Consider the following 10,239-nt stretch of genomic DNA (forward strand, 5'->3'; position numbering starts at 1 on the left):
CCCTCGCAGGTCGTACCGGCTGTCATGACGGAGGAGCGGGGCCGGTTTTATCTGCATGGACACCATCAGACGGTCCAGATGGACACGTTTTGGAGTCGTTGGTAGTTTTGATTTGATGGGTTTTTAAACTCACCCGGCGAGACCATCAGCGGACCATCTGCACGCCGTTTTCCGCCGGTCCAGCACGGACGCTGATGTCCTCTTTATTTGGTCGTTTGGAGGCAATTACAGCCGTCGTGGGTCGTCAGAATGCGGGTGATTTACGCCGGCGTCTATCTGGGTAATTAAACCACAACCAGGGGTGGAGACCCCATCGATTTTTTTTCTTTCTTTTTTCTTCACCAGCCTCTATTGTGTTAAATGGTCCAAATGGAATTCACTGTGACATCAATAGCACACTTACACATCATGCACCCTCACCCACCTCCACCACCCATCAATACCACCACCACACACACCACTACATACACCACCACCCCCCATCAATACCACTACCACACACACCACCACCCCCATCAATACCACCCCCCACCACCACACACACCACTACATACACTACCACCCCCATCAATACCACGCCCACCACCACCACACACACCACCACCCCCATCAGTACCACCCCTCACCACCACACACACCACTACATACACCACCACCAGACACACCACAACACACACCACCACCCCATCAATACCACCACCACCACACACGCCACTACATACACCACCACCACCCCCATCAATACCCCCACCACCACACACACCACTATTATCACCACCACCACCACACACACCAGTCTGGATCCATATTCCGATGCAGGAGCAGACTCATCGATGACACAACGCGTCGGTTTTACCAAACTTCTGAACACCGACACCACCCTTTCCTTTTTTCTCCGTGTCTCTGAGCCTCCCGTGGTGCCGGCTCACCCCATGTTTTCCCACATGGGACATTTCAAGATGGGGGAAATGGTACTGATTTTCCAGGATTAGAATAGAATAGAATAGACCTTTATTGTCCAAGCAAGGCCGGGAATTTGTCTGTTGTCATCTCAGGCAAACACCAATAATAAGCAGTACAAAACTCATGAAACTCATCTCATCTCATCTCATCTCATCTCATCTCATCTCATCATCAGCTGCTTCTCCGGGGTCGGGTCGCGGTGGCAGCAAGCTAAGTAGGGCCCTCCAGATGTCCCTCTCCCCAGCAACGCCCTCCAGCTCCTCCTGGGGGATCCCAAGGCCTTCCCAGGCCAGATTGGACACGTAGTCCCTCCAGCGAGTTCTCCCCGGGGTCTCCTCCCAGTCGGACGTGCCCGGTAAACCTCCAAAGGAAGGCGCCCATGAGGCATCCTGATCTGATGCCCGAACCACCTCAACTGGCTCCTTACGAGTTTGTGTCCTCTTGAGTTTACTGACGGATGTCAAAAATACAGAAATCTTCCAGACAACCGATGACGTCATTCACAGCGTCTCTTCCGCCGCGTGGCGCATTTCCAAGTAAAGCAGGACGTTAAGGGCGGGACAAACCGGTGGGGAGGGAAGTGATTTGATTGGACGGTGCCAGACATCCGACGATGTTATTGGCTGGAATGTTGCTCCGCCTCCTGCTGGGACTCGGTGACCCGATCACACGACGTGTCTGATAGAGGACGTCAAGCAGAGTAGATTTTGATTAAAATAACTAAAAAGATAGAGTTTTTGGCATAAGGTGTTGAATAGATGCTTGATGTGGAAGAAATAGCTAACAAGTGTAAACTACTAGTAAGACACGTTAGCCCCTAGCTAGCGGGTCTGACCCTTTAGCCGAGCGGTTAGTGATGTCGCCTTGTGGTGCAGTACACCTCGTGTCGAATCCCGCACCGGGCAAGAACATAACCAGTTACATCGGTGGCAGCGGCGGGATCCGGAAGTGTGCAGATCCTCGGAAGTCTCTTCGGAGCGCGGGAATGACAAAGCGCGAGGGCGCGCTTCCGGGGAGGGGGACGACTGTAAACTACTAATTAGCCCCTAGCTAACGTGTTTGACCCTTTAGCCGAGCGGTTAGTGATGCCGCCTTGTGGTGCAGTACACCTCGTGTCGAATCCCGCACCGGGCAAGAAAATAACCACTTACATCGGTGGCAGCGGCGGGATCCGGAAGTGTGCAGATCCTCAGAAGTCTCTTCGGAGCGCGGGAAGATCAAAGCGCGAGGGCGCGCTTCCGGGGAGGGGGACGACTGTAAACTACTAATTAGCCCCTAGCTAATGGGTCTGCTGACCCTTTAGCCGAGCGGTTAGTGATGTGGCCTTGTGGAGCAGCACACCTCGTATCGAATCCCGCACCGGGCAAGAAAGTAACCGGTTACACAAGGTAAACGTCTTTTCATTTCACGTCGGCTTTCATAGACACAACACCGTCTCATTTATTTTTAAAAGTGACGTTTTTGTAGAATTTTCGTGTTTGCTGTGCGAAGGCCTCGAGATGCTGGTGTGTATTGTCTGGGAGGGTCAATGCAGACCGGTGTTTCCTCACATCCGGTGCTTCCTCACTTCCTGTCCTGTGTCGTGCTGTGGGAGGTGGGTCAGGGTCCTGGTGAGACGGCTGGTCTGTGTGGGTCGGTCAGCAGAGCAAGGCATTAAGCTGCCGGGGTCACGGGTTCCAAACCTCGCGGCGCTGTCTGAGAGCTGTGTGATAGATGTGAAGAATGACCTTTCTTGTCTCTGACCTGATCGTCCCAGGGTCACATGACTACTGCCGGAGTGACCTTTGACCTCCTCACTATCGATCGGTTGTAAAGCAGGGATGAAGGTTATTCTACTGTTGAGCGCAGCGTGGTAGACCGTAGTATCGTCTTCACAGGTGGAAACTAAAATGTCAGCTTCATGACATACCTTGTAGTATTATACTTATAGTGTCATGTACAGTTACAGTATTATACTTATAGTGTCATGTACAGTTACAGTATTATATTTATAGTGTCATGTACAGTTACAGTATTATATTTATAGTGTCATGTACAGTTACAGTATTATACTTATAGTGTAATATACAGTTACAGTATTATATTTATAGTGTAATATACAGTTACAGTATTATACTTATAGTGTAATATACAGTTACAGTATTATATTTATAGTGTAATATACAGTTACAGTATTATACTTATAGTGTAATATACAGTTACGGTATTATATTTATAGTGTAATATACAGTTACAGTATTATACTTATAGTGTCATGTACAGTTACAGTATTATACTTATAGTGTAATATACAGTTACAGTATTATACTTATAGTGTAATATACAGTTACAGTATTATACTTATAGTGTCATGTACAGTTACAGTATTATACTTATAGTGTAATATACAGTTACAGTATTATATTTATAGTGTAATATACAGTTACAGTATAATACTTATAGTGTCATGTACAGTTACAGTATTATACTTATAGTGTAATATACAGTTACAGTATTATATTTATAGTGTAATATACAGTTACAGTATTATATTTATAGTGTAATATACAGTTACAGTATTATACTTATAGTGTAATATACAGTTACAGTATTATACTTATAGTGTAATATACAGTTACAGTATTATATTTATAGTGTAATATACAGTTACAGTATTATACTTATAGTGTCATGTACAGTTACAGTATTATACTTATAGTGTAATATACAGTTACAGTATTATACTTATAGTGTAATATACAGTTACAGTATTATATTTATAGTGTCATGTACAGTTACAGTATTATACTTATAGTGTAATATACAGTTACAGTATTATATTTATAGTGTAATGTACAGTTACAGTATTATACTTATAGTGTAATATACAGTTACAGTATTATATTTATAGTGTAATGTACAGTTACAGTATTATACTTATAGTGTAATATACAGTTACAGTATTATATTTATAGTGTAATGTACAGTTACAGTATTATACTTATAGTGTAATATACAGTTACAGTATTATACTTATAGTGTCATATACAGTTACTGTATTATACTTATAGTGTAATATACAGTTACTGTATTATACTTATAGTGTAATATACTAGGTGGTGCAGGGCAGAGAGGTCCACCCTGCACGCGGGGGGGGGGTGGGGGTGGGGGGTGTGTTCATGAGTCTGTAGAGCAGCCAGGTGCGGAGGAGGAGCGGTGACAGGTGAGCTGCGGGGGCGGGGCGTGTCGGTATCGTGTTGGATCCGTCACACAGCGGCCCAACACTTGGCTCATCGGCACGCCGGTGCCGGTCGGGTTGGATTTGGCACAGAAAGTCAGACGCTCTCGGACGCTCAGCGAGTCCACGGGCTCCGTGTGTAACTGCTGACCTACATCACATCACAGCACAACACGACACATGGATCTAATGATGCAACACACACACACACACACACACACACACAAAGGGCACACCCGTACAGCACAGCTACATGTATGCAGAAACACGCATGCGCACGTAGCGCACACACACAAAGTGGCACACAGTGCACAAACACGTGCTGACACCGAGCGACAACATCATATTGTGTGTGTGTGTGTGTGTGTGTGTGTGTGTGTGTGTGTGTGTGTGTGTGTGTGTGTGTGTGTGTGTGTGTGTGTGTGTGTGTGTGTGTGTGTGTGCAGGCTGCAGTGATGGGCTGCGAGCGGCAGGGCAGAAACTCGTGTCAGCAAAATGTTAATGTTGTTCCTCATTACGGCCACGCTGCTGGAAATGGCACGTGAAATAAACCATCACACGCCGCCCTCGTGGCGCCCCGTGCCCCAGAACACGGCGTGCGTGTGTGCGTGTGTGTGCGTGTGAGGTTGAAATATGGGAATGATCCGAGGTTGTACTCTGGTATCGGGGTGCTCAAGGGGCTTTTGTCAGGGTTGAAATATTCCTGCCTCCATCCTCCATCATCTTCCTCTCACACGTGGCCGCTGACTGACCAGGAGAAGAGGAAGGTGGAGGGCGGGTGGGGTTGGGAGGGGGGGGGCGGTTTGTTATGATTTGAAGAAGGCGCTGAAAGGAGAAGATCGGGGCGTCCAGGTCTATTCCGTTGCCTGTCAACGCGGCGATCGCCAGTTCGAATCCCCGTCTTCCCTCCGGCTGGGTCGGGCGTCCCTGCAGACACAATTGGCCGTGTCTCATGCACGCTTCCGATGACCTCACGGTCTCACCATCCCACCACTGACACCAAGGTAGTGAATCCAGGGGGGGCAGCAGGGAACCGCCGCAGCCGGGACGCGAACCCGGGTCTCCCGCCCCCACGGGCGACCACGGTAACCAGGCGACCAAAGGGTCCGCCCCGTTAGCGGAGGGCTAGCGAGTCTACTCATCCGTGCACGTTACATCTGCGGGCGGGAAGCCGGATGTGGGTATGTGTCCTGGTCGCTGCACTAGCGCCTCCTCTGATCGGTCGGGGAACTGGGGGGAATAGCGTGATCCTCTCACACGCTACGTCCCCCCTGGTGGTGAAACTCCTCACTGTCAGGTGAAAAGAAGCGGCTGGTGACTCCACATGTATGGGAGGAGGCATGCGGTAGTCTGCAGCCCCCCCCGGATCAGCAGAGGGGGTGGGGGTGGGGGGGCAGAGGGGGTGGAGCAGAGACCGGGACGGCTCGGAAGAGTGGGGTAATTGGCCGGATACAATTTGGGGGGGAAAAAGAAAAAGGTGGAAAAGTGCACCAAAAAAAAAAAGGAAAAGATTGTCCGTTTTCTGTCTTTCTTTTCTCTTTTTTTGCACCATTTATTGAAGTATGGAGGAAGCGGAAGCTCGTGCCTGCTTCACCTTCAGTCGTGATGGCGCCGCCACCCTCCGGCTGCCCAGTATACCCAGCTGCTGCTGCTGCTGCTTCCCAGTCTCGCCACAGTCGCTGAGGGGCCCCGCTGGGACGGTGGGGGTGCGGGGCCTCCTGCAGACAGACGTGCTCTCTCTGCTCCCTCTCTGGTGTTTCTCCTCCAAACCTCGGGCCGCTGCATGGCGCTGGTCCCAGCCCAGTGTGAGAGACGTGGTGATGGGGGTTTGGAGAGGAGGGTGAGGAGCACTGGGGTTCAAGGTTGTGGTTGTGAACAAACGCGGAAAAAGAAGAGGAAGAAGAAGAAGAAGAAGAAGAGGGGCTGCGTAGCGGTTAGCTTAATGTCTCGGATGAAGGTCAGGGTGGTAATTTGACTACCTGTTAATGGGAGCCGGGGGTAATTGGGGCTCTGAAGGGGAAGATAATGACCCCCCCCCCCACCCCCATCTCATCCCACGCCGCCCCCCTCCTAGCAGGCGGAGCGGGCGGTGATTACACGCAGCGTTAACAGGACCCCGAGCATGTCATTAGCGTGTGATTATACACGGCCATTACTGCGTAGAGGGGCGCGCTCGGCGCCCCGCTCGTGTTTGTGGAAACGCTGGTTTGAGTTTCCAGCTCCGGGCCGGCGTTGGCCCTGGATCCGCTGCTGGCCCGCCGTCCGGCTTCTCCTGGCTCACAGCTCCGCAAGATAAAGTGACAATTGCGGCCTTTCCTTCCAAAGTACTTGGGATCCATTTTGAGAGTGGAGGTTACTGGATGTGAAGAGTTCAGGACTTGAACAGGACCATAAAACTCACAGGGGGGGTGGCTGCACGGGGGGGGGGGCTGAGGCCTCTGTATCCACCAGCATCATGTACATCTTCTGGCTTACTGGCAGCTGCCCACTTCCACTAGTCTTACTGGTGGGGCTTTGGGGGTTACTGGTAGGGCTTTGGGGGTTACTGGTGGGGGTTTGGGGGTTACTGGTGGGGGTTTGGGGGTTACTGGTGGGGCTTTGGGGGTTACTGGTGGGGGTTTGGGGGTTACTGGTGGGGCTTTGGAGGTTACTGGTGGGGCTTTGGGATTACTGGTGGGGCTTTGGGGGTTACTGGTGGGGGTTTGGGGGTTACTGGTGGGGGTTACTGGTGGGGGTTTGGGGGTTGTGTGTCTTGCTTAATGGGACGGTACGGATGGATTGTTGTGCACTTTCCTCCCCCTCATTGGTGAGAGGGAGTCAAACACGCAACCTTCTAGTTACTAGCCGCCACATCATGCACTATTATTGCTTCATACGCAAAGCATCATGGGTAAAACTCCCTATCCTAAGCCCCATTTTTTTCTCCCTTTTTCTCCCAGTTGTATCTGGCTAATTACCCCACTCTCTTCCGAGCCGTCCCGGTCTCTGCTCCTCCCCCCTCTGCTGATCCGGGGAGGGCTGCACACTACCACATGCCTCCTCCCATACATGTGGAGTCACCAGCCGCTTCTTTTCACCTGACAGTGAGGAGTTTCACCAGGGGGACGTAGCGTGTGGAGGACCATGCTATTCCCCCCAGTCCCCCCCCCCAAAAAAACAGGCACCCCAACTGACCAGAGGAGGCGCTAGTGCAGTGACAAGGACACATACCCACATCCGGCTTCCCACCCGCAGACACGGCGAATTGTGTCTGTAGGGACGCCTGACCAAGCCGGAGGTAACACGGGGATTCGAACCGGCGATCCCCGTGTTGGTAGGCAACGGCTCGGGAGGGTGGAGTAATTGGCCAAGTGAGACTGTCGTAAAAAGGATGTCGACAAGTAGAAAAAACCATCAATGCACAGAGGCGAAAAGTATCTGTGGCATATCTCCTGCCACCGGTAGGGGCGCTAATTTAGGAAACGCCCCTGTGGGTCGTATTAGAGGACAAACGACCCATGTGGTCATATGGGTTGGAGGACTTGTTGGGCCAAGTATAACTGGGGAGAAAAATAAATAAATTTAAAAAAAGCTACACTCCTGCATCCAGATGTAAAGCAGTCCTGCATCCAGATGTAAACCAGTCCTGTATCTAGATGTAAACCAGTCCTGTATCCAGGTGTAAACCAGTCCTGCATCCAGATGTAAACCAGTCCTGTATCCAGATGTAAAGCAGTCCTGCATCCAGATGTAAAGCAGTCCTGTATCCAGATGTAAAGCAGTCCTGCATCCAGATGTAAAGCAGTCCTGTATCCAGATGTAAAGCAGTCCTGCATCCAGATGTAAAGCAGTCCTGTATCTGGATGTCAAGCAGCCCTGTATCTAGATGAAAAGCAGACCTGTATCCAGATGTAAAGCAGTTCTGCATCCGGATGTAAACCAGTCCTGTATCCAGATGTAAAGCAGACCTGCATCCAGATGTAAACCAGTCCTGCATCCAGATGTAAACCAGTCCTGTATCTAGATGTAAAGCAGTCATGTATCCAGATGTAAACCAGTCCTGCATCCAGATGTGAACTAGTCCTGTATCTAGATGTAAAGCAGTCCTGCACACAGATGTAAACCAGTCCTGTATCTAGATGTAAAGCAGTCATGTATCCAGATGTAAAGCAGTCATGTATCCAGATGTAAAGCAGTCATGTATCCAGATGTAAAGCAGTCCTGTATCTAGATGTAAAGCAGTCCTGTATCCAGATGTAAAGCAGTCCTGCATCCAGATGTAAACCAGTCCTGCATCCAGATGTAAACCAGTCCTGTATCTAGATGTAAAGCAGTCCTGCACACAGATGTAAACCAGTCCTGTATCCAGATGTAAACCAGTCCTGCATCCAGATGTAAAGCAGTGCTGTATCTGGATGTCAAGCAGTCCTGCACACAGATGTAAACCAGTCCTGCATCCAGATGTAAACCAGTCCTGTATCTAGATGTAAAGCAGTCCTGCACACAGATGTAAACCAGTCCTGTATCCAGATGTCAAGCAGTCCTGCATCCAGATGTAAAGCAGTCCTGTATCTGGATGTCAAGCAGTCATGTATCCAGATGTAAAGCAGTCCTGTATCTAGATGTAAAGCAGTCCTGCATCCAGATGTAAAGCAGTCCTGTATCCAGATGTAAAGCAGTCCTGCATCCAGATGTAAACCAGTCCTGCATCCAGATGTAAACCAGTCCTGTATCTAGATGTAAAGCAGTCCTGCATCCAGATGTAAACCAGTCCTGTATCCAGATGTAAAGCAGAGGGTCGTCCTGCTGCCACGATACAGACCACAGCACTGGGAGCTGCTGTCTCTCCCAGGTTGACTGACAGGTGTCTTGATACAAGGACTGACACTAAACGAGTACCTGTGAAAGGCGGGAGTCGAACACACCCACATGTTTCCTGTCAGCATCAGATGAGAAGAGACCTGTCGTATTCATTTTACATGTATAAGTCAAACGGCTGAGTCCTGGATGTGAATATGAATACACCCCCGTCTGATGTGGCACATAAATCACAGACTGGGCCTCGAAGGAAGTCTTGATCTCATCCCACTTCCGCTGCCGTTTATCGTGTAATTTGTGTTTCTGGCCTCACGCGTGTAAACCTTCATGTGAGTTTTGAGGAGGTTTTCCATATTTGCTGCTCCCGCCGAGCCTCTTCTCTTTCAAAGCTGCAGCATTTGCATAAGAACCGGCGGACGGGAGGGAAGTGATGGCCGTAAGAACGGCAGGAGGGCAGAAGTGTGAAGAGGCGAGTCTTTATGTGGGTGTGAGCGCAGGAGGACTTGGTTCTGGAGGTGTGCTGGTTCATTGTCCAGCTCACATTAGACCCACTAGGATTCCCCCCAGGCAGGTCACGTGTGTGACCAGTAGAGTAACACTCAGTAAAGCTGCTGCGGGTCACCGTCAGCAGCGGCCATGTTGGCCAGGGAGCTTCACAGAGAGACAGTAACGATATCTTCCTGCTGGGAGGGGATTGTTTAAAGGAGTCCCTAGACCGTAATAGAGGATCAGGTCGCCAGGTGATTCGGGGTTTAGGGCAGTCTAGGCAGCCTGTATCTAGCCGAACAGGACTATGATCAGAAAGAACAGTACCGTTATGTTGGCTCCCCCTCACCGAGGGAAGGACCCTACTGCCCAGGAGAAAAACCAGTCCTCGAGTAAGAATGGTGCCCTGGGCGAAGGAGGAGTGTTGGGGTTGTTTCTTCTCCAGGGGTCCAAAAGGGTGTAGGATTCCATGAATGAATGGATAACAGCGCCTGCCTTCCGGGTCTTACTACGAGGTCCTGGCTTTGCTCCGTCCAAACACGGTGTAATACACAAGTCAGATCTACCCCCAGTGTCAGTTGGTGGTTATTTAGGTCTGGGGGCTGCTCTGAAACTAGAGACAAGAAGTGGGTCATCCCAGTTTGGTGCACGTCCATTAGCTAGTGCCACATGTCACCATCACTTCCCTCCCCCTGGGGTCAGAAATGGTCAGCAGCGGAACGAATGGGGTACCTTCCTGGTCAAGATGGCCGTGCCCCGCGTCCTGCTCTGGTCCT

The sequence above is a fragment of the Lampris incognitus genome, chromosome 3 (genome assembly GCF_029633865.1).
Source record: "Lampris incognitus isolate fLamInc1 chromosome 3, fLamInc1.hap2, whole genome shotgun sequence".
NCBI lineage: Eukaryota > Metazoa > Chordata > Actinopteri > Lampriformes > Lampridae > Lampris > Lampris incognitus.